A 26,503-nucleotide genomic window follows, 5' to 3' on the forward strand; every position below is an offset into this window, starting at 1 on the left:
TCAGGCCATACAACCTAATTTCCTTCTTTGACAGGGTTACTGGCCTAGCGGATAGAGGAGAAGCAGCAGACGTGATATATCTTGATTTTAGTAATGCTTTTGACAGAGTCCACATGACAGTCTCATAACGGAAGTTGGATGAAATCATCATCAGGTGGGTGCACAACTTGTTAAAAAAACCACACTTGGTAGTTATCCATGTTTCACTGTTCACCTGGGGTCACAGAGGGTTCTGTCCTGGGTCTAGTACTATTCAGTATTTTCATTAATGACTTGGATAATGGGGTGGAGAATATATTTATAAAATTTGCAGATGATACCAAGTTAGGAGGAGTTGCGGGCACTTTGGAGGACAGGATTAGAATGCAAAAGGACATTGACAAATTGGAGAATTGGTCTGAAATCAAGAATTCAATAAAGACAAGTGCAAAATACTACACTTGCAAAGGAAAAATCTAATACACAATTACAAAATGAGGAATAACTAACTAAGGTAAATACTGCTGAAAAGGATCTGGGTATTGTAGTGTATCAAAAATTGAATATGAGCCAACAATGTGATGCAGTTGCAAAAAAGCCTAATATCATTCTAGGGTGCATTAACAGGAGTGTCAAATATAAAGCATGGGAGGTAATTGTCCCGCTTTACTCAGCAACGGTGAGGCCTCAGCTGTAGTAATGTATTTAGTTCTAGCTTTAGGCTAGATGTGGACAAATTGGAAAGAGTCCAGAGGAAAGCAGCAAAATGACAAAAGGTTTAGAAAATGTGACCTATGAGAAACTGTTAAAAAATCTGGGTATGTTTGGTCTTGAGAAAGGAAGAGTGAGAGGGAAAAACTGATGATAGTCTTCAAACATGTTAAGGGCTGTTATAAAGAGGATGATGATCTATTGTTCTCAATGTCCACCAAATGTAGGCCAAGAAGCAATCAACTTAAATCTGCAGCAAAGGAGATTTAGGTTATATATTAGGAAATCTTTCTAGCTATAATGATAGTTAAGTACTGGAATAGATTTCTAAGAGAGGTTGTGGAATCCCCATACTAGAAGTTATTAAGAACAAAGTTAGACAAAACACCTGTCTGAGATGGTCTAGGTATATTTGGTCCTGCCTCAACACAGGGAGATGAACTAGAGATGACATCTTGAGTCCCTTCTAACCCTATATTTCTATTATTCTGTTATTGTGACCTCAAAGCTGGACACTCATATTCGGTAGGCTGTGTTTGTTTTCATGGTATGGTCAAGATACTGACTATCATGTTTTAGATTCATAGTTCTACCATGCCTGTGGCTTCCCATCTCCATCAAACTGGCTTCTGCCCAACAATAGGGTAACCCATCAGTCCATCACCTGCCTCACACACGTCTACTTCTTCCCCAAACTGGATCCAAAAGCATGAAGGACAGGAGCACTCCAAAACCTCCTGACTCCTCCAACTCTCTTAGCTACTACTAAATTAAACATTATTGAAATCTATCATCACAAACAGGATCTGACACTGCAATAACCCAAGAGCAGTAGGCACTGATCCACATCTTGCAGCACTATGCTGCTGGCTGGGTAGGGACATGGCTCCTTCACAGGGCCTTGACAGCTGGGCATGCCCACTGAGAGCAGAAGGGAGTACTATAAGAACAGCAAGGAGAATTGCTGTCATTGTTCTTTGGTCTAACAATTGCTTCTATTTTATGTTTGGAACTGCCCTTAGAAACCATCTGTAGATCATAGCTGCTGCTTACCATGGTAGTTTTGCCCATGAGACTGTGTTGTTCAGCAAGTTTACTTCAAGGTTCTACTATTCATATTTAGAGCTAGCTATCGCAGAAGGCCACTCTTTCGGTGACTCAACATAACAACTGAGATAATCAAACTGGAACAGCTCACCCACACATGATATAGCCTTGAGGTAGGTCAGGAACTACTGTCCCCACACAACAGTCATACAATCCTGTTTGTGGTCTCAAACAGACTGAAGACCTTTTAGTTCCTTTTTAGGGTTCTTGATTTGGTATGTGTCCATGTATGTTATATGGGCAGAGTATGAAACCCCCATTCTGGGATCTTCTCAGGCTTGTTGCTCATTAATTATTAGTTCTAGGCCTCAGAGGGTATTGATCATAGATGGCTGTTCATCAAATAAGTTGATTATTTGAGTTGATTATTTGATTTAATAAAGTTATAATCACAAAATGTCTCATTCCACTCATTCATTAAGATGGCTGAGTGCCCACTCTCAGCAGGGAAGAATTTGGCTCCAAAATTCAGACATTCATTTTCATGTTTTAATGCCATAATATGGAAACTCATGCTTAGAGTTTTCTTTTTTAAGGAGTGGGGGGAGGGCATTCCAAATAACATTTTCATTGTTTTTTAAACGTTCTCTAATTTGACATTTAAAGCTTTGGCAACACCCTGCATTTTTCTAAGCTCCCCAGTACCGCTCAGAAAGGACTACCCCATTCTCAGTGTTATAAAAGCTGTGCAGGGGGAGCATAAGATTGTTTTACTGCTGTGCGATCATGCAGTGACAAGAGGGTATTTGTGGTATTGGAGACTGTGCCTTTAAGAGCTGAGGTTCCCAGACAGGTTCCCAGACAGGTGCTAGTGTTGTTATGCACAAATGGTTAGAACTGGGCACAGAATAAAAAGAACTCTTGCAAGCACCTTAAGCTCTGAGCGATCACTGAATACCAGCTGGTACCATACATAAAGAAAAATTAAGAAGATTCCCAGAGAGGAAGAATGGAGCAGTTAATAGCTCCACCAGAGCTAAAACTCTGGAAGTGTGGAAGACAACTTGTACCTGCAAGCAATTGGGGCCAGTAAAAAGGGAAGACATTCAGCAGGTAGCCTTATTTTTGACGGTGGCTGGTGCTAAAGCACTTCATCTGTTTAATAGTTTTCATTTAACTCAGTCAGAGGCAGCTAATTATGAAATCATAATACAGAAATCTGAGGAGCACTATACTGCACTGCACTCTACCTGGAACCAGACACAGGATAAATCAGATCTCTTGCACGCAGCTTAAGCACTGAGTGATCACTGAACACCACATAGTACAGGAGCGGGATGTTTTCCAGGCCCCTTTTGGCAATGGCAATAAGCAGTTCATGGTCAGTTTCAGTTAACACAGGCCTCCCATAAATAAAATTACTTTTTATGCCCATGGACTAAGGCCAAATCTGCCTTCTCTATTGGAGTGTATCCACACTCAGTTTTTTAGTGCCTGTGACGCATAAGTTACTAGCCTCCAGTTTTGGCCATAATGTTGTAAGATATGCCAACACTCTCCTTGGAGGCATCTGTGGACAACTTCTTTTTGTGTTTACTGTCATAGTACTCAGGACTACGGCCTGTTTAACTCATTTAGATTTGCAACCCATGTCCATTGGACATCTTTGCACAATAACACTCAGGTTGCTGGTTCAGGCAACTGATTAGGCACAGAGTTCCCTACATAGTTCACTCTTCCAAAGAATCTTCGTACCTCTTCTTTGGCTGTTTGGGTAGGCATATTGGTTATGGTCTTAACCTTATTGTGATCTACCTCTCTACATTGCTGGTTTGAAATACCTGGGAGAGAATTTATTTATTTATTTCTGTTTAGCCCAGAATTTCTGGCTCATTCTAAAGCTGCTTGGAGCCCCTAGTTATGCTCTTTTATTGCTCTTTGCCCCTCAAAAAACAAAAGCCCCCTACCTATTTTCCTGTGAAACATCTTGAGTGCCAAACACAACCCAGATGGCAGTCTGTGGGAACAGTCTCTCCCAAAGGGGTATCAAATTTGCACAAAGGTGTGCTCTGTTTTCTAAGGGCATCTACCACCGTATTGCTGATGCATCAAGCACAGAAAAATATTTGGCATCTGCCACCTCCCCCAAAAAATCTGGCCTTGTAGGAAGTAGGAAATGTTCCCTTTTTACATATGTAATTATTTTGTGTCTGTACAAAAGTGAAGGGTTCATTTTTTTCCCCCTACAGTGACCAACACCCACTTTGTTGGTGGTTCTACTCATTTTATGATTCACAGAACAATGATCCTGTCCAGTTAGTCTGTTAGCCTATGCCTTAGTGGGAGGGAAACTTTCCTAGGGGCATGGATCATAGGACAGTTGATCTTTCAGCTCTGTTCTGTACTCCGATTAAGTGTCAAGTATCAGGGGTAGCCGTGTTAGTCTATATCTACAAAAACAACAAGGAGTCTGGTGGCACCTTAAAGACCTTCGGATGCATCCGAAGAAGGGAGGTTTTTACCCACGAAAGCTTATGCCCAAATACATCTGTTAGTCTTTAAGGTGCCACCAGACTCCCTGTTGTTTTTCCGATTAAGTGATCACTGTCCACTACACTGGACACAGAATAAACGATTTCTTGCAAGCACCATAAACATTGACATGATTACTGACCACCACACTACTTTTCCCTGAATTTGTATTAGTTTAAGGAACAGGGAGTGATTCCCTTGTAGCTAAACAGAATGGAGACTACACTGGAAACACTGAAAGACGTTCTACGTGCGTCTTGCTGCTGTTACTGCAATCATGTAGCCTGAGGACTTTGGCTTCATAGATCATGACAGGCAGACACCTCAGAGTTTGTGATTTTTGGACTGTGGCTAGTCAGAACTCCAGACAGGTGCTGACAGCCCTAGCCAATCTGTCATCATTTAAATAACCCTTTTCAGGGAACTTCTATGAATACATTTATAGTCATTCTAATTATCATTATCAATATTTATTATATAGTTGTAGCTCTTAGCACTACAATTTCCCCATCTTTTTTTTATTAAGGTAAAGTGAATTTCACAGGAGACAAATCATTCACGGATCTAGACTGTTCTCAGTTGTAGCAGATGACAGAACAAGGAGTAATGGTCTCAAGTTGCAGTGGGGGAGGTCTAGGTTGGATATTAGGAAAAACTTTTTCACTAGGAGGATGGTGAAGCACTGGAATGGGTTACCTAGGGAGATGGTGGAATCTCCTTCCTTAGAGGTTTTTAAGGTCAGGCTTGACAAAGCCCTGGCTGGGATGATTTAGTTGGGGATTGGTCCTGCTTTGAGCAGGGGATTGGACTAGATGACCTCCTACGGTCCCTTCCAACCCTGATATTCTATGATTCTATGTAATCAGAAGTAGCTGAGGAAGTACTGTTACTGCAGCTTCTTCCCTAAAAATATGAGTCTTTGAAAAGTTAAGGTAAAAATGTGTGTTGGAAAGGGATGAAATTTCATGAATAATCAATTAGGATGATATTATGAAAAAAACTGTACACAACACAATTAGAATCCCCTGAAAAATAAACCATCATGTTCTCTATTTGCCAGTGTGAGTGAGAAACACATGCTGCAGTTCAAATAAGACTGATCCAGACAAGAGATTAAATAAGCCATTTTCTTACCTTCAGGCCAGGAAAACTAGAAAGGCTAAAACATCTAAATATGTTTGTAACATATTAGAGTGTTATTACATTCAGTATGAGAACTATGACTATTTTGGTTTAGTTTAGTCTTTGTTCTAGTTCTTTCTTTCATTTTTCAACAACAGAAAATATGTTAAGACTCATTCTCCTCCAGAATTTTTTATTGGTGTTCGTACCTGTCACAGGGTGATCCCCTGAGAGTCTTTTCCAGCTTCAGTAACTGACCACCACAACTACAGTTGTTCTTGGCCACCACCATGCTCTATTATATCCCTTCAGCAGGCCACAGCCTGGGGTGTTATTTACATACTATTTGTAGCCAACTTCCCCACTTGCATCTAGGGAAGGGTACACTATTAATGGCAACCAGTCCTGCCTATTTCTGCAAGTGCCCTACTGTCTGCTTATATAGTCCCAGCTGCAAGGGGGAGGGGGTTATTTTCACTCAATTAGCCCCTCAGCTGTATCTCTACTCAGTTAATTGGCACCCTCTGCCACCGGTGGGGATTTGAGTGACACAATGCTGAGTCAGCCTCTGAATCAGCACACCTTGTTACAGTACCCATTTATCCCCAGCAAGGCCAGCACCAACATTACTTACAAGACAACATCTTAGGTGGAAAATTGTGTGATCCATCCAAATAGGCTCCTGTGGTTTGTACAGTTTTCAGAAAATTAATGTTTGATAAATAAGATAATTATTGGTAAATCTCTTATATATCATGGGAAATAAAATAAAAAACTCAGTAATAATGAGGGATTTCAACTATCCCCATATTGACTAGGTACATGTCACCTCAGGACGGGATGCAGAGATAAAGTTTCTTGACACCTTAAATGACTGCTTCTTGGAGCAACTAGTCCTGGAACCCACAAGAGAAGAGGCAATTCTTGATTTAGTTCTAAGTGGAGCACAGGATCAGGTCCAAGAGGTGAATATAGCTGGACCGCTTGGTAATAGTGACCATAATATAATTAAATTTAACATCCCTGTGATGGAGGAAAACACCACAGTGGCCCAACACTGTAGCATTTAATTTCAGAAAGGAGGACTACACAAAAATAAGGTCAGTTAAACAGAAATTAAAAGGTACAGTGTCAAAAGTAAAATCCCTCCAAGCTGCATGGAAACTTTTTAAAGACACCATAATAAAGGACCAATTAAATGTATACCCCAAATTAAAAAAAAACATATTAAGAGAACCAAAAAAGAGCCACCATGGCTAAACAACAAAATAAAAGAAGCAGTGAGAAGCAAAAAGGCATCCTTTAAAAAGTGGAAGTTAAATCCTAGTGAGAAAAATAGAAAGGAGCATAAACTCTGGCAAATGAAGTGTAAAAATGTAATTAGGAAGACCGAAAAGGAATTTGAAGAACAGCTAGCCAAAGACTCAAAAATAGCAAAAAAAAATTTAAGTACATCAGAACCTGGAAGCCTGCTAAACAACCAGTGGGGCTCCTGGACGATCAAGATGCTAAAGGAGTACTCAAGGATAAGGTCATCGCGGAGAAACTAAATGAATTCTTTGCATTGGTCTTCACGGTCGAGGATGTGAGGGATATTCCCAAATCTGAACCATTCTTTTTAGGTGACAAATCTGAGGAACTGTCCCAGATTGAGGTGTCAGCAGAGGAGGTTTTGGAACAAATTGATAAACTAAACAATTCTAAGGGCACGTCTTCACTACCCGCCGGATCGGCGGGTAGCAATCGGTCTATCGGGGATCGACTTATCGCGTCTAGTGAAGACGCGATAAAATCGATCCCTGATGGCTCTACTGTCGACTCCGGAAATCCACCGCGGCAAGAGGCGGTAGCGGAGTCGACGGCGGCGCGGCAGCGGTCGACTTGCCGCCGTCCTCACAGCCAGGTAAGTCGACCTAAAATACGCCACTTCAGCTACGCTATTCACGTAGCTGAAGTTGCGTATCTTAGGTCGACCCCCCGCTGTAGTGTAGACCTAGTCTTAGTCACCAGGACCAGATGGTATTCACCCAAGAGTTCTAAAGGAACTCAAATGTGAAATTGCAGAAGTACTAACTGTAGTCTGTCACCTATCATTTAAATCAGCTTCTGTACCAAATGACTGGAGGATAGCTAATTTTTTAAAAGGGCTCCAGAGGTGATCCCGGCAATTACAGGCCAGTAAGCTTGACTTCAATACCGGGCAAACTGGTTGAAACTATAATAAAGAACAAAATTGCCAGACACATATATTAACATAACTTGTTGGGGGAGAGTCAAAATGGTTTTTGTAAAGGGAAATTCATGCCTCGCCAATCTACTGGAATTCTTTGAGGGGGTCAATAAGCATGTGGACAAGGGGGATCCAGTAGATACAGTGCACTTAAGATTTTCAGAAAGCCTTTGACAAGGTCCCTCACCAAAGGCTCTTAAGCAAAGTAAGCTGTCATGGGGTAAAAGGGAAGGTCCTCTCATGGACTGGTAACTGGTTAAAAGATAGGGAACAACAGGTAGGAATAAATGGTCAGTTTTCAGAATGGAGAGAGGTAAATAGTGGTGTCCCCCAGGGGTCTGTACTGGGACCAGTTCTATTCAACCTATTCATAAATGATCTGGAAAAGAGGGTTAACAGTGAGATTACAAAATTTGCAGATGATACAAAACTACTCAAGATAGTTAAATCCCAGGCAGACTGTGAAGAGCTACAAAAGGATCTCTCAAAACTGGGTGACTGGGCAACAAAATGGCAGATGAAATTCAATGTTGATAAATGCAAAGTAAAACACATTGCAAAGCATAACCCCAACTATACATATAAAATGATGGGGTCTAAATTAGCTGTTACCACTCAAGAAAGAGATCTTGGAGTCATTGTAGATAGTTCTATGAAAACATACACGCAATGTGCAGCGGCAGTCAAAAAAGAGAACAGAATGCTGGGAATAATTAAGAAAGGGATAGATAATAAGACAGAAAATATCATATTGCCTCTCTATAAATCCATGGTACGCCCACATCTTGAATACTGCATGCAGATGTGGTCGCCCCATCTCAAAAAAGACATATTGGAATTGGAAAAGGTTCAGAAAACGGCAACAAAAATTATTAGGGGTATGGAACGGCTTCCGTATGAGAAGAGATTAATAAGGCTGGGACTTTTCAGCTTGGAAAAGAGACGACTAAGGGGGGATATGATAGAGGTCTATAAAATCATGACTGGAGTGGAGAAAAAAGGAAGTGTTATTTACTCCTTCTCATAACACACGAACTAGGGGTCACTACATGAAATTAATAAGCAGCAGGTTTCAAACAAACAAAAGGAAGTCTTCACACAATGCACAGTCAACCTGTGGAACTCTTTGCCAGAGGCCAAGACTATAACAGGGTTCAAAAAAGAACTAGATAAATTCATGGAGGATAGGTCCATCAATGGCTATTAGCCAGGATGGCAGGGATGGTATCCCTCACCTCTGTTTGCCAGAAGCTGGGAATGGGTGACAGGGAATGGATCACTTGATGATTACCTGTTCTGTTCATTCCCTTTGGGGCACCTGGCATTGGCTGCTGTCAGAAGACAGGCTACTGGGCTAGATGGACTTTGGTCTGACCCAGTGTGGCCATTTTTATGTTCTTATGTTATTAACGATGCTTGGCATTCATCTTAGGGCTTTATACTGAAACCCATCACAGTAGTATAGTATGCATTAATTGTGAAGCTGTTCCAAGTGTATGGGAAGGCATGAAAGAAGATGTGAAGCTTAGAGAGGACAATGGAGGCAGTTGGGAAACAAAATAGGGTACAGTGTAGTCTGATGATTGGAGGTGTAGGAAGGGATGAGGGTAGAGGTGTAGGTATGAGAGGACTTATGAGGAGCTTTGTGAAAAGGAGGGGGAGGAGCCTGAATTATATGTGGAAGAAGATGGAAGCTAGTGATGGGAGACATATTTAGAGCTACATGAAAGAAAAATTATCCTGACAGAAACATTCTGAAAATATAAACAAATAGGAGTCTAGAACAATACTTTGCCCTTTAAAATGTACTTTTTTGTGCCACAGTTTTAAATATAACTTTATCTTGTTTTCATGACACTTGGCATTTTCTTTACTCATTGTTCAGAGCTACTTGCATGTGCCATATTTTAGCCCCTTAATATTGGGAGCTAGGATCACCCACTGTGACTATCATTGCCAGCAACAGAGAGGGGCAAACATAACACGAGTATAAAATGTGGAGACATTACTGCTAAAAACTAGTAGAGATATTACACTTTTAATATGCTTACCTCATTTTCAACAGTGAATAAAACCTGTTAGCCACAGATACAAGATGACCTATCTTAAAAGATTATATTAAACTCTTAATATACAGCAGCTCCCAGGAGAATCTAAGGCGTCAGTACATGGAGGCTGATTAAAAAGTGTAATCAGGGATAGTCACACTAGCAATGGCAATAACTGAATGAATATAAAAAAACCTCTGTCATTGTCAGTCCCTTCTGAGGCATCTACCCTTGGTTCAAAGACACAATGTCTTTGAACCAATTTATTCTCCTCGTTAGGTGGTTTAAATACCATCTGAACTTCTTGGAAAACCAAACAGTATTTTGGGGAGGGAAAATGTCCCCTATAGCCATCATGTGTTTCATTTATAAAATTTAAATTCACCTATTTAAATTTGCCTAATGACAATTTTCTTTGAGTCTTACTTCAGAACTTCCACTAGACCTATCAAAGACAAAAGAGCCATTCAGCAAAGGAGAGTTAATGATGTTAACTTTGAAATTATATAGAAGCCACTGAAATAGTATGGCACACATTCATGAGCAAGTGGCAGTTTAATGAGTGATGAGCATCTCTAATGAATTAAGATTTATGTAGCCCCATCTACTCGATAGTCTTGTGATCTTGTCAAAGGCACCATAACTTTCTATTAAGCGGAATGGCCTGGATTCTTAGTACTGTAGATGGATTTCTGTACATCTTTTTTTCCCCTTTCCTTAAAGGATGCATACAAATTCAGCAGAATTGAACTGTGATGGTGGGGTTGTGTTTCTTTGCTTTGATTATACTTTGATTATTTCAACTCAATAAACCATTGGAGGGAAAGGATGGTCCAGTGGTGGTCCCCAGTTCCACTCCCTGCTCAGCCACAGGCTTCCAGTGTGACATTGGGTAAATTTTATAGGCTGTCTGTGCCTTAGCTCCCCCTCTGTAAAATGGAGATAATAGCACTTCCCTGCCTCACTGGGGTGTTTTAAGTAGAAGCACATAATAAAGACTATGAGGTGGTTAAGTGTCATGGTAATGTGGGACCTTATAGGTACCTAAAATATCTAGATTGTGTTAAAATGTTCATACAGAGGCAAACTTATCCCCTTGGAAGTCAATGGCTCTTTGCCATTGATTCAGAGAAAACAGGATATTGTCCTTCCCTAAGCATGACTGTTAAAAATTAATAAACTCCATGTAAAATCTAAAGCATGGAAAATACATTGATATTGAAAGAAGTTGATTAGTGTATCTAGTCATTAATTATGACCACTTACACTGGTCTACAATTTTTGAGAAGTCATCTGCTTCAGAGATAAAATGTGCTATTTATTATGTATTTTGATGTGCTGAATTCAAATATGACAATTAAAACAACTGATTGGCTACTGTTTCTAAGATATTTAAGTTTTTACATTTTATGTCTATGTATATTGTGTAGATAGTAGAGTTTTAATCATAAATTGTAAACCTAGGTCTTTTCATGTGTTTATGGTTGCTTTACATGATAATATTTCACCTGTCCTGTTTATGTAACACTTTAAAAATCAGCAAAAGGGTTATATAAATAAAATTTATTATGAAACAAAAGGCAAAAAACTATTATGTACATAGTTTAGTCCTATTCAGTGTCTACTCGGCGCTTCTTGGCTTGTCTCTTGTATTCATTAAATGGAGCATCTCTTGTCACTGTCCAGCAATAGTCTGCAAGCATTGATGGGCTCCATTTGCCCTGATAGCGTTTCTCCATTGTTGCAATGTCCTGGTGAAATCGCTCGCCGTGCTCGTCGCTCACTGCTCCGCAGTTCGGTGGAAAAAAATCTAGATGAGAGTGCAAAAAATGTATCTTTAGTGACATGTTGCAACCAAGGCTTTTGTATGGCTTGAGGAGGTTTTCCACCAACAACCTGTAGTTGTCTGCCTTGTTGTTTCCGAGAAAATTTATTGCCACTAACTGGAAGGCTTTCCATGCCGTCTTTTCCTTGCCACGCAGTGCATGGTCAAATGCATCATCTCGAAGAAGTTCACGAATCTTAAAGACACCTTCCTTTATCTTAGCTTCACTTAACCTTGGAAATTTTCCACGGAGGTACTTGAAAGCTGCTTGTGTTTTGTTAATGGCCTTGACAAAGTTCTTCATCAGACCCAGCTTGATGTGTAAGGGTGGTAACAAAATCTTCCTTGATTCAACAAGTGGTGGATGCTGAACACTTTTCCTCCCAGGCTCCAATGACTGTCGGAGTGGCCAATCTTTCTTGATGTAGTGGGAATCTCTTGCACGACTATCCCATTCGCAGAGAAAACAGCAGTACTTTGTGTATCCAGTCTGCAGACCAAGCAAGAGAGCAACAACCTTCAAATCGCCACAAAGCTGCCACTGATGTTGGTCATAGTTTATGCACCTCAAAAGTTGTTTCATGTTGTCATAGGTTTCCTTCATATGGACTGCATGACCAACTGGAATTGATGGCAAAACATTGCCATTATGCAGTAAAACAGCTTTAAGACTCGTCTTCGATGAATCAATGAACAGTCTCCACTCATCTGGATCGTGAACCATGTTGAGGGCTGCCATCACACCATCGATGTTGTTGCAAGCTACAAGATCACCTTCCATGAAGAAGAATGGGACAAGATCCTTTTGACGGTCACGGAACATGGAAACCCTAACATCACCTGCCAGGAGATTCCACTGCTGTAGTCTGGAGCCCAACAGCTCTGCCTTACTCTTGGGTAGTTCCAAATCCCTGACAAGGTCATTCAGTTCACCTTGTGTTATGAGGTGTGGTTCAGAGGAGGAGGATGGGAGAAAATGTGGGTCCTGTGACATTGATGGTTCAGGACCAGAAGTTTCATCCTCTTCCTCTTCCTCGTCTGACTCAAGTGAGAATGATTCTGGTGCATCAGGAACCGGCAGTCCTTCTCCGTGGGGTACTGGGCGTATAGCTGATGGAATGTTTAGATAATGCACAGTCCACTTTTTCTTCTTTGACACACCTTTCCCAACTGGAGGCACCATGCAGAAGTAACAATTGCTGGTATGATCTGTTGGCTCTCTCCAAATTATTGGCACTGCAAAAGGCATAGATTTCCTTTTCCTGTTCAACCACTGGCGAAGATTTGTTGCACAAGTGTTGCAGCATATGTGTGGGGCCCACTTCTTGTCGTGATCTCCAATTTTGCAGCCAAAATAAAGGTGATAGGCTTTCTTAACCATAGTGGCTATACTGCGCTTTTGTGATGCAAAAGTCACTTCACCACAAACATAGCAGAAGTTATCTGCACTGTTCACACAAGTACGAGGCATCTCTGCTCACTTTGGCTAAACAGAAATGTGTCCCTTTGCAAAATCAAACACTGACAAATAAGAGAGCACGACACTGTATGATTTCTAGAGCTGATATAGGGCAATTTGTTCAGCAGAGTGATGTAATCTTTGTTATGATTGCATCATCCATGACTTCTAGGAATAACATGATGCAATTCATATCATGTATGACGCAATACCAGCTTCAGATTGCATCATTCATTGTTTTGCCTAAAAAGCAAGTACTGTCCAAACCCAGTCATAGATTTATTCATAGATCCAGTCAAAGATGTATTTTAGTCATTTCTGGTTTAAATTGAGATCCCTTCCCTTTATAACTCACTTATCCTCCGCCATTCCCAAGTCAAGGGTCGTATATACTGACCCAATAGCATATCTTGAAAACTAGAGCCAATCAACAATTTTAAGCATCATTTTCGTTCTCAGTGACCCAGAATTAGTAAAGTTTGACTACATTTATTTCAGAAGCATTTTGGCTGTAGAGCAGTGTTATTTGTATTACCGTAGTGCCTAGGAGATCTGTTCATGGACAAGGACCCCACTGTGCTAAGCACTCTACAAACACAGAACAAAAAAAAGTCCCTGCCCTAGAGAGCTTACAGTCTAAGTATAAGACAAGACACATGATACAGAAAGACCAAGGAAACAGTGAGACAATATTGGTCAGCACGATAGGTGAATAATGAGATAGCTTTGCAGATGTTTCCAAGGGGCAAGTCCCAACCAGGAGGGGCAGCCTGGAATAAGGTGATTGTTCAAAAATTGAATCAGTGGGTAAGTGAGAACCATTTTCCCCCCACACTGTGATATTTGTGATATAATATTTTGGGACGATATCCCAGAACATCATGACAATTTTATTTGTGTACGTATAAAAACGTGAAAAAAATATTACAAGGTGCTCCACACATATATATAAGAGCCTAGAAAAAATGGTATGATATTACATTGTACTATTCAAGAAATCATTGAGATCATGTAATTAAAGGTTTTATTGTAATGCACATATACCACAGGGTAGAGGAAAGGCTGAGGTTTAGCTTTAACTTTGGCATTTCCTGACTTTTGAGTGCTTAATGCAACATTACAGTTGAACAGTTAACATCAAGGTTTTTGCATTTAATAGAGTATTTATAGTTCGTCAGCCACAGCATCTCCCTAATTGTCTTATTGCCAGTTGTCATCAGATGTTAAGCTAAAGACAGAATGATGTGTAACAGAAATGTGCTATTGCAGTAAGAAGAAGCTTAAATCCCCCTTAGCTTTAACCCAATAACTCAACAGCCAAAAATAAAGGGCTTGACTTTTCAGTCCCTTATTCATGCCCAGCTCATGTGAGTAAAGAGTACAAGATTTAGCCAAAAATGGCAGTGTATATGGGGTTTTTTGTTTGTTTGATTGTTTTAAACCCTCCCCTGAAAGGGACAATTCTTGAAGGAAAAATCCCCCTTTCTGAATAGGGTTGCCAATTTTGGTTGGATGTATTTCTGGAGGTTTCATCACATGACATAATCTTTAATTAAAGATTAATCTTTAATTCCTGGAGACTCCAGGACCATCCTGGTGGGTTGGCAACCCTATTTCTGAAGTGGCCAGTACTTGAAATACTTCAGCATCAGTACTTGAAACACTTTAGTCTGCTTTCCAACACATGGAATACCATTTAAAATTAAAGTAGATCTAAAATGTCCCACCTGGTTTGGGGCCAATAAGCTAATATTATGGTTTTTTAAGACTAATAATTTCCAAATTTCTAAATATATTTTTAAATTCTAATCCATTCATTTTTTAGATATTTAAAGAATTGGTTGACCTTACTTAAGAACATTTAAGCCATTTCTTCTTTCTTCTGCAATACCTCACCTGTGTTTTCACTTCTGACTCATTCTAAAAAATCAGTGTGCAAGTGATTTATGGAAAGGGATATGAGTGTGACAAGCTCAAAAGCAAGTAAACAAAAAACAAAATATTACTGTTCTGAACTATAAAGAAATTGTATAGATATTGCATGAGGTATTTGTATGTGATTTTCTTAATAAATATGGGAATTAGTGATGCTCCTAACACAGACTCCTAATTCAGAAACAAACACTTCATAAGTTAGGGGAATGGAAGAGGATCAGAAACTGAACTGGGATCTGAATTTCACAGTTAACCCTTATCTCTATAGTGGGTTGAACTGAAACATCAGATCTACACACTCTCAACTTCAGTTTGCAATGTGGATCTGGATCCAAATATTGGTGTGTGCTGTTCCATTACACTCCCAGATACTGAAAAATTGAAAGTGAACGTTGAGGGAGGTCAAATTGTATATCTTAGTGCTTGTGACGGGGTGTACTGGCCCCACACTGGAGCAGAAGGGGTTAAGACAGCATTCTTAGCACCCAGGCACCTGCAGATGCCCTAGAGAGACTGCAATTGCCACCCGAGGCACCCTGAATTCAGCTACAGGAGTCATGGTAGGAAGTAGCCCCAGGAGGGACTAGCCAGTGTCCCTGCAGCAGTTGGATTCCCTGCTGGCTTCGTGGTGAAACCCATTGCCACTACCAGGGCCCTGGGCTGGGACCCAGTGGAGCAGGGAGGGCCTGGGTCCCCCTACCTGGCTGCCCCCCCCCCTTTTTTTGGGTGGGGGGCACCAAACCTTCCTTCCATTGACCCTGACCAGTGGGCCGGGCTTCCCTGCAGCTAAAGGGAGTCCCATTGACCCTGGCCATTGGGCCATGCTTCCCTGCAGCCAAGGGGAGTTCTGTCAACTCTGGCCAGCGGGTCGGGCCTCCTTGCAGCCAAGGAGAGTTCTGTCGACTCTGGCCATTGGACTATGCAGCCCTGTGACTGAGCGCAACCATATTGACTTAACCGTGGGTCTACCATGCCCTTAACCCTCCTCCAGTGTGATGGGGGAGAGGGGTTCTGGCCCTGCAACAGTGCTATAACAAGAACATTTTAATACAATGATAGTTTTTACAGTCATGTCAGATCTCTCTACATTTTCAGTATGCAAACTGAATTTTCTTAACATGACATTTCCCATCATATGTACCTGTTTCTTACAGACATCTGATCAACTGACACAAGTGTATTTCATTTAATATGAAATAACATCTTCAACATGTGCTGCTGCATTACATCAGGTATTGTGAGTGAAAGAGGGTTAATTTTCCTAATATTTGGTAGGTAATTTGCTCCTGACTATTCCAGCAGCCATGTATTTTTCATAAACATTTGAAGCCTTTTAAAGTACACAAAATACACTTCTTGTTATTTACCGTATGTGGGTGGGGGTAGGGGGTGCATGATCATTGGCAGTAGCGTGAAGGATGCTCTAATATTGGAAGTCAGTGGGAGTCTTTCCATTTTCTTCAATGGGCTTTGGATCAGGCCTTATGTAACTTTACCCTATAACAAAATTTCTCTTTAAATTCAAAGAAACAAAGGCCTATTGTTGTGATATTGACCTGTTGCCTAAAAGAGTGATAATTTCTATTGCAAAATACAGAAGGGATTATATGGGAATTTCTTGAACAGTGTAAAGAATTATCCTACTATGCAGACTTCATAATAAATATTGTTGGCTCTCTGTGAAAAGAGTAAACCAAACTGAATCAGGTTTCCTTGGGGCGCAATTTAGAACAATAAGGATGTCTGATTCAGTAAATAGTGAGTTGTTTGATTTAACTGGAGGATGCATGAGATCAGGGTGACAATTTTATCTAGATAAAAAAGAGGGTTCTATTTCTACCACTAAGATTAAAAAGTACCATGTGCTAGCAACATTCAAGTTTTATCTTTAAAAACAGCATTTTATAAAATTCTCACAGCCAACAGTAAAAGGCCTGAGATGTGAGAACTGAAGGTCTGGATTCTCAATGCACCTTCTAATATAGAAATTCAAACTATGCAGAAATAAAAAAAGTTTTTCATGGAATTTCCCACAAACTGAAATTTCATTCTGGGCCATTTCTCACCCCCAAATCCTCTTTTTTTCTGACAAAAATTGCAAATAACTGTTTTGCATAAAAACGTGAGTTTGAGATTCCATAGGTTTAGATCCAAAAATGGATCTTCAGAATGGAATTTTGAAAGGTTCCCTCACAAATGCTAGTACAGGTCTGTCTCATCTTACGCTGGGGTTACGTTCCACGGTCAGCGCGTAAAGCGAAAACCGCGTATAGTCAAAATTACATTGAGTTGAATGGCGGGCAGAATCGCCCGCACTACAAGTACAGTATTAAAATTGTTATTTTTCTCTTTTTTTGTTGTTTTGTTTTTGTTTTTGCCGACTGCGTAAAGCTGAAATTACGCATGTTAAATGCGCGTAAGATGCAACAGACCTGTACAGTTAAGTAAAACCTTGTAAAATTTCAGACTTTTCACAAACTGAGACCATGTTTCTGAAGAGGCCCAGCTGTCAGGTTTCTTCTTTACCTGCCAGTAGGAACCAGCAGAGATGGTGTCAGATGTTCAGGCAAGGTTCAAATCTAGGGCCATCTATGGTTTCTCATTAAAGAAATGCTGTGGCCCAAAATTCAGCAGGCTTTACAGCTGTTTATTTTGGACATGCAGCTTGGCGTGGGACATAAAGAAAGCAATGCAAATGTCAGACACCGCAAACAAAGTGTTAACTGTATCAAATGAAAACAGAACCCGGTCTTCAGCATTAAATTGGGCTTGATACTTTCTTAGCACATAGAATACTAATCCAGTTGTTTAGAGCAAGTAGCTTTTCCACAATGTACCACCAGTTTAACACAAACAATTTTAGTTCATAAACAGAGCAACCTTGAACAGTCTTAGAACATATCAACATGAGTCCAGTTCTTAAAAATAAAGTTTCCAGCATGCGTAAGGTTCTTAGCACAACTGTGGTCTACTGATTTTTTTAGCCCCTTCCTAAAGTTTTGGGGGTAATAGTTCATTATCCACAGGTCTTAAATCTGTTATACTCTCTCTCATCGGTAAATAAGCTTATTAGTTACAGTGTCACAACAGTCCCTTGTTTCAGTGCCATTCCCAATCCACTAGACCAGTGGTTCTCAACCAGGGGTACATGTACCCCTGGGGGTCTTCCAGGGGGTACATCAACTCATCTACATATTTGCCTAGTTTTACAACAAGTTACATTAAAAGCACTCGCGAACTCAGTACAAACTCATATTTCATAGACAATGATTTGTTTATACTGCTCTGTATACTATACACTGAAATGTAAGTACAATATTTATATTCCAATTGATTTGTTTCATAATTATATGGTAAAAATGAGAAAGTAAGCAATTTTTCAGTAATAGTGAGCTGTGACACTTTTGTATTTTTATGTCTGATTTTGTAAGTTTTTAAGTGAAGTGAAACTTGGAGTACACACAAGTCAAGACTCTTGAAAGGAGTACAGAAGTCTGGAAAGGTTGAGAGCCACTGCACTAGATCACCCTGCTTCTCATGCTGTTGAGCTGCCCCTCCTTCTGATCAGAGATAACACTAGCTCCTCAGTACAAGAGCTGGCCCAGTTGCAAGCAGGAGTTGGCTCAGCAGAGGCAGCCCTTATCACATGTGCAGTGGCACTTCCCTCCAAATCTGCAAGTGTAATGTCGAGTGGCCAAGGCAGGCTGGGGGTAATCCGCAGCAGTAGTCAAGTATGCACGGCTGTCAGGGAGCTGGGACGTCAATTAATTTGGTATTAAAAAGCAGTCTGGGGCAATGGTCGCAGTTCTTGCAGGGGTCAGCAGCTGAAAGATCTGATCCAATCCAAGGGGCCAGGTCAGTGGGTTAAGGAGGCAAGGTCATGTGAGGAAGCAGAGCAACACGGCAAGACAGTCAGGCAGCCACCAGCAGGCAATTTTCTGTTGCTCAGCCAGCTTCCTCCCCGGTTTGGGGTCTTTATATAGTCCAGGTACCCGGTGAGAATGCTGTTTGTCAGGCCAATCTGGGGCCTGGTTGCTGTGGGTTTATAGGCCTTTAGCATGAAGGCTGTTCAGGGGTGGTGATTCAGTGCACTACCATGGTACAGCAGTTAAAGATGCCATCTAAGGACCTGTAAATTTGGGCTCAATACCAGAGTCCCGAGAGCAAGTTAATTTGGAGTCCACTGGAGAGCAGAGTTAAAACACAAGCAGATTTAGAAACAAACAAACAAACAAAATCTGTTATTTGCTGCTATTTCAAGGCCTTGTTCACACCTCATCAGGCACCACAGAGGGAACCTGAGACTATGACAGAGGGGAGTTCTGCCTTGGGGCAGTCTCTCTCCTCCATCATGGCTGTAAAGAAGTACATTTGCAGGAATCTTGTTGTGCTAGCGAACAGGGGCAGCAAACAGGAGTTTGAGCAGGAGATCCCCTGCTGAAGAAGGAGCAAGCACTAATTCTTGGGGTGAGTGGGAGAGCTTGTCTGTCTGTTTGGTTTTTCTTTTAGCTTGCTTAAAGTGCACAGTGTGCTCTGTTGGGGATTGTGTGTTTGGGAGAGGGGCCAGAGGCCTACTAACTGTTAGTTCAGTGGGTGCTACCGAGGCTCTAGCCTCTTCTCCTTTGATCCCGGTGATCATCCTTCCCCTGTGTGTTAACAAGGGTGCAGGGATGACATGGAAAAGAAGGGCTTAAAAACCAGATGCTAAGCAAGCAAGGAGAGCTAGTGACCTCAAGGCAGCAAACGGGAGTTTGAGAGGGAGTTTGTAGAAGGGAGAAAAAATAAAATCAGCAATTGGAAAGGCCACATCACCAATTCCACCACTGCTCCGGGCTCCTCCACCTGCACCTGTGTCCAGACAGAGAACCTGACCATGGATGTCTCTACCCAGGTCCTGGTGTGGATTTGCAGAGACTGTTGCCTGCATTTCCCTTTCATGGAAAGCCAGGTTGGAGGGCCCATCCAATGTGAGAGATGCCTACAGGTAGAATGCCTACAGGTCAAAAGGCAGGTGGCTAGGCTGAAGAGCATCCATGCACAGGAAGAATTCATTGAAAACATGCATATGGAGACCTCTAAGTTTGAGGAGGAAATCCACCTGGAGAGGACTGAGATAGCACCACCAATGGAAGAGGAAACTGCTCCTCTTCACAGGGAGGAACTTGGCCACCGGTTACTCATAGCAGCAGGAATGCTCCAACCCTGCTCCTAACCCACTGTCCACAGAGATTAAAAAAACACTGTGCTGCCCTGGCAATGAGGGATGAGGAATCTCTCCCAAAGGTGGAGGAGGAGAAGCCATATACCTCCAAGGCTGGGAAGATTGTGGCTACCACTCCCAAGAGGAAACAAAGGGTAGTAGCTGTTGGTGACTCCCTTCTGAGGGGGACAGAGGCACCCATCTGCAGGCTTGACCTGGCATCCTGGGAGGTGTGCTGCTTGCCAGGGGCCTGTATCTGAGACATTAAGGAAGGATTGCTGAGGATCATCCAGCTCTCTACTACCCCCTACTGCTCATTCATGTGGGCACTAATGATATTGCGAGGTATGATCCTGAGCAGATCAGAAGTGACTACAGGGCTCTGGGAGTGAGAGATAAGGACTTAGGGGCACAGGAGGTGTTCTCACTGATACTTCCAGTCAAGGGTAGGCATCTGAGTAATGACTGACAGATATCCTGGAAGTAAATACGTGACTGCAGAGAGGATGTCACCAGGAGGGCTTCAGCTTCCTCGACTATGGGACCCTGCCCAAGAAGGAGGACTGCTGAGCAGAGATGGAGTATACCTATCAAGGAAGGGGAAGAGTATCTTTGCATACAGACTGGCTAACCTAGAAAGGCAGGCTTTAAACTAGGTTTGAGAGTGGCAGGAGACCAAATCCCACAAGTAAGTCCAAAACATGAAGACCTGGGTGAAGGGTCTGAATCTGGGGGCAACATGGGAAATCGCAGCGTTGACAAAGGAGAGACAAGAGGGAATATAGACTGGAAACCCCTTAGATGTCTGTATACTAATGAAAGAAGTATGGGGAATAAACAGGAAGAACTAGAAATACTAGTGAATAATCACAAATACAATATAATTGGCATCACAGTAACCTGATGGGATAATTCACAACACTGGAATATTGCTATAGAAGGGTACAGCTTGTTCAGGAAGGACAGAAAGGGAAAAAGAGGGAGGAGGTCTTGCCTTGTGTATCAAAGATGCATACACTTGCACTGAGGTTGAATAGAAGTGGAAGGCAGACCTGTTGAAAATCTCTGGGCAAGGATAAAAGGGATAAAAAACAAGGGTGATGTTATGTAGGGGGGTACTATAGACCACCTAACCAGGAAGAAGAGGTGGATAAGACCTTTTTTAAACAATTAACAAAATCATCCAGAACACAGGACTTGGTGGTGATGGGGGACTTCAACTACGCACACATCTGCTGGGAAAACAATACAGGCAGGCACAGATTATCCAACAAGTTCTTGGAATGCATCAGAGACCACTTTTTATTACAGAAGGTGGAGAGAGTGAATAGGGGAGAGGCTATTCTGGATTGATTCTGGCAAACAGGGAGGAATTGGTTGAGAATCTGAAGGTGGAAGACAGCTTGGATGAAAGTGATCATGAAACGACAGGAAGAAAAATAGCAGAAAAGACAATAGACTTCAGAAGGCAGACTTTAGCAAACTCAGAGAATAGGTAGGTAAGATCACATATGATGCAAGTCTAAGGGGAAAAAGAGTTTAGGACATCTGGCAGTTTTTTAAAGAGACTTTATTAAGGGCACAAGAGCAAACTATACCAATGTGTAGGAAAGATAGGAAGTATGGTAAGAGGCCACACTGGCTTAAGCAGGAGATTTTCATGTAAGGGACCAGGGCATAGGTGATCTTGCCTAGCAGTCACAGCTGGGCTGACGGCTGCCCACCAGGGATGGTAGTCACCAGGCAGGAGTTGGAGGAATCACTAGAGCCAGATTCCATAAGCAAGTCAGGGTCAGAGTCAGACTGGGGTCAGAGACTGGAGATCAGAAGTACGAGGCTGGAATCAGGAGGCAAGAGACCAGGTCAGAGTCAGGCTGGAGTCAGAGACAGGAGATGAAACAAAGTCTGGCATTGCAGCAGGCCAAAGTCTGTGTGATTGCCCAGACAACTTCCTAGGCCAATCTCTGAGGTTAAATAGGATGCTCAGCCTATCAGAGGGCCACAAGGTAATGTCACTCTGGTTCTCTTGGGTGATGCATCCTGTGGCACCTACTCTCCATAGTGGTCCCTGGCTGTACTTCTACATAGCCTCCCTGTGGCACTGTAGAAATATCAGCTGTCCCAGGCTCTGCAAACCTAGGTACTAGTCCCCAGGTCCTTACAGCGTCATGACCTGAAATTCAAAAAAGTCATACAAGAAGTGGAAACTAGATCAAATTATAAAGGATGAATTTATTTTTTTTTAAAGCAACACTAGAAGCATGTAGGGACAAAATTAGAAAGGCCAAGGCACAAAATGAGGTTAAATTAGCTATGGATATAAAGGATAACAAGAAAACATTTTACAAATTCATGAGAAGCAAGAGGAAGACCAAGGACAGGGTAGTTCCAGTACAAATGGGGAGGGAAAGACAATAACAGAAAACACAGCAATGGCCAAAGTGTTCAATGCCGTTTTTGTTTCAGTTTTCACCAAAAAAAGTTAGCAGTGATTGGACAACTAACATAGTGAACATCAGTGTAAATGGGGTAGGAGCTGAGGCTAAAATAGGAAAGGAACAAGTAAAGAATTACTCAGACAAGTTAGATGTATTCAAGTCAGCAGGGCCTGATGAAATACATCCTAGAATACTAAAGGAACTTGGTGAAGAGCTCTCTGTTAGTGATTGTATTTGAGAACTTGTGGAGGACAGGAGAGATCCCAGAAGACTGGAAAAGGGAAAAATATAGTATCTACCTATAAAAAGGGGAATAAGGACAACCCAGAGAATTATATACCATTCAGCTTAACTTCAATACCCAGAAAGATAATGGAACAAATAATCAAACAATTAGTCTGTAAGCACCTAGAAGAAAATAAAGTGATAAGTAACAGTCAACATGGATTTGTCAAGAACAAATGTCAAACCAACCAAATATCTTTCCTTCACAGGATAACAAGGCTTGTGAATAGGAGGAGGAAGCAGTAGATGTGATATCTTGACTTTAGTAAGGCTTTTGATACTGTCTCACATGAACGTTATCATAAATAAAATAGAAAAATATAGCCTAGATCAGTGGTTCTCAAAGCCAGTCCACCGCTTGTTCAGGGAAAGCCCCTGGTGGGCCGGGCCGGTTTGTTTACCTGCCGCGTCCACAGGTTCGGCCGATCACGGCTCCCACTGGCCGCAGTTCGCTGCTCCAGGCCAATGGGGGCTTTGGGAAGCGGCGCGGGCCGAGGGATGTGCTGGCTGCCCTTCCCGCAGCCCCCATTGGCCTGGAGCGGCGAACCGCGGCCAGTGGGAGCCGCGATAGTCCGAACCTGCGGACACAGCAGGTAAACAAACCGGCCCGGCCCGCCAGGGGCTATCCCTGAACAAGCGGCGGACCGGCTTTGAGAACCACGGGCCTAGATGAACCTTCTATAAGGTGGGTACACAACTGGCTGGAAAACCATACTCAGAGAGTAGTTATCAATGTTTCACAATTGAGCTGGAAGGCCATATTGAGTGGGGTCCCGCAGGCATATGTCCTGGGTCTGGTTCTATTCAATGTCTTTATCAATGATTTGGACAATGGCATAAAGAGTACACTTAGAAAGTCTGCAGACAGTACCACGCTGGGAAGGGTTGCAAGCGCTTTGGAGGACAGGATTAGAATTCAAAATGATCTTGACAAACTGGAAAAATGGTCTGAATTAAATAGAATGAAATTCAATAAGGACAAATGCAAAGTACTACACTTAGGAAGGAATAATCAATTGCAACATGTAAAATTTGAAATCACTTGGCTTTGTTTTCTGGAAGTTACTAAGAGGTGAAAAACAAGCTTATAATAGGCAGCTAGCATCAACCTTAGCTGTAGCGAGACAATGTATCTCTCTATAACAACACTTAAGAAAGAGAGTCGTTATAAAGATTACTCTTCAGTCTGACCTGCGGAAAAATGCCAACACATTGAGTATGACTTTCTTTTGGAGAAAACCTTGACAATAAGGAACACTCCTGACTTGGCAGAGTGATAGACTAGATGACCTAATAGGTCTTTCCAACCTCTAATAGCTATGATTTTATAATTTCCAAAGTAACAACTTTTTAAATAGGCCCGATGAGGATATTCACTAAAGCCAACACAAAGTTGGGTATTTTTGTAGTTTCTTTTTTTGGGTGGGCCAGATGTCTGGTTCTTTTGTGTTACTATTTTTGTATCTAAAATAGAAGGGAAATTCTGTATAAACAGGATTACTTCTGGGTTCTATTGGCAAAGTAAAACAAAAAACAAAATGTGATGTATTTTTTTCTTCATTTATCTTTATTATTAATATATTTTTAGCTTCTGAACAGTAACTTTCCTCTTTCATTGTATTTCATCATCCTGTTTTGCTTGTGAAACACAGGTATAATGTGACATTATTTCTATCACAATAGAATATGACAACACAGAAGCTAAGAGAGGGACTGGAATGTCACTGTATTGTCATGGCAATAGACTGATAATGTTCTTTAAATGCAGCTTTATGTTTTTCACTCCAGCACTTTAAAGTACAGTTTTGTGAGAGAAAAGGACAAAAGAGATCCTTGGCTATCTTCACCCCTGCTGGCTCAAGAAGATACAAATTGGATGGCCATTCTCTGTGCCAACAAGGCCCACTATTCCATAGGGCTCTGGGTGATACTTTCTGCTCTCAGCTGAGGTTTTTATTTTTACCACCACTCTTTTTCCTGGGCCATGTCAGGAGAGGGCATCTTTACTTTCTGCCCTGGCCTCCATAAAATCATGCAGCTACAGTCCTCCCAATCCCCAGGCATGCTGGATTATGCCTTCAGAAAGTAGAGGTGAATCTAGTGCGTTTACTTAGCTTGTCTGACCACAGCATTAAAACTGGCAGTGTAGCTTTCTGAACTGGATTTTAATTGACACAGTGTTAAAATCAAGCCAGATGTTCATTTAATGTAGTGGCTTCTTAAGTAACCAGTTCGACTTCTGAATTGCTTATGCTTATATTGACCCTACTTAAATAATATTTTAAGTGAAATTTAAATTATCCAATAATTCTAATCCTAAAGATTTACCATAAATATCAGTGTAGATGGCACAGATAGGAAATAAATCCTACTGTAAAGTGGAGACTCAGATAAACTGGCAGGCCAAACAACTCATGTGATTCAGTTTAAATACTGTAGTGTAATCTATTAGTGTTAATTTCTCATTCAGAAATGTATCTGATTTTTTTCCACAGAAGCACCAGAGGTTAAATTAAAAAAAAAAACACCTCCTTTTATGTAAATTCTGTTTTTAAATGTTAACTGGAATAAATTGATACTTTCAGTATTTACTGAGAACTTAGAACAACACACAGCCTAAAAGAAGATAGCGACTGGGATAGTCTCATATATTCAATCCTTTTTTTAATTGCAGGCCCTAAGCCAAATTCTGCCAGTACTTCTACCTGTGCAACCACAGTGAAATTAATTATAATCTTCAAAATATGTTGATATTGCTAATGCTCGAACACTAAACTATTCTCTTTGGTTTCCAACATGCCTGGGAAGCACAGCACAGTGTTGACAATGTTGCCACAGTACCTCAGGAGGAACTTTCAGGGAGGTGAGCGGTCACTCACAGACTGTGGATTGGGTAGATCTTCATAACATGATTTGTCTTCTCGTTCCTTATGTGCTTCAATGAGCAGCGAAATAGCTAATAATGTTAAGTATCAGAGGGGTAGCTGTGTTAGTCTGGATCTGTAAAAAGCGACAAAGAGTCCTGTGGCACCTTATAGACTAACAGACGTATTGGAGCATAAGCTTTCGTGGGTGAATACCCACTTCGTCAGATGCATGTAGTGGAAATTTCCAGAAGCAGGTATAAATATGCAGGCAAGAATCAGTCTAGAGATAACGAGGTTAGTTCAATCAGGGAGGATGAGGCCCTCTTCTAGCAGTTCAGGTGTGAACACCAACGGAGGAGAAAAGGCTCTCTACAGACTCAGGTAGACATCACAGCATTGCTTTCACTCTAATCCCTTTTTCAAAATTTTCTTTGCAACTACAACAGCTAAAGACTTTTTTGGAAGCTCTGACTGTGGAGAATGATTGACAGGATGGTTGCACACACACCCATCCTCCCCAGCCAGTCCTTCATGCCCCAGAAGCAGGGACATGCCCCATACTTTGGAAAACCCTGCTTTAAGGAACGCAACATGCTCCCTGCCATGCTGTTTGTCAGCTACACCAGCTAGTGTATGGAAAGGGACCAGAGCTCTGCCTACTCCCTGGTCTGCAGCCTCTGAGGAACATCTTGGTAGCAGCCCTGTGTTCCTCCAAGTGCAGGGGCTGCATGTCTGACTGGCCCTTTCAAAGGAGGGACCCTTCATCCCCTCCTACTGCAGCACACTCACATAAAGCTCAACCAGAACTAGTGCTGTATGTACCTT

This window comes from Emys orbicularis, chromosome 5, assembly GCF_028017835.1.
Source record: "Emys orbicularis isolate rEmyOrb1 chromosome 5, rEmyOrb1.hap1, whole genome shotgun sequence".
In the NCBI taxonomy this organism is placed as follows: Eukaryota; Metazoa; Chordata; order Testudines; family Emydidae; genus Emys; species Emys orbicularis.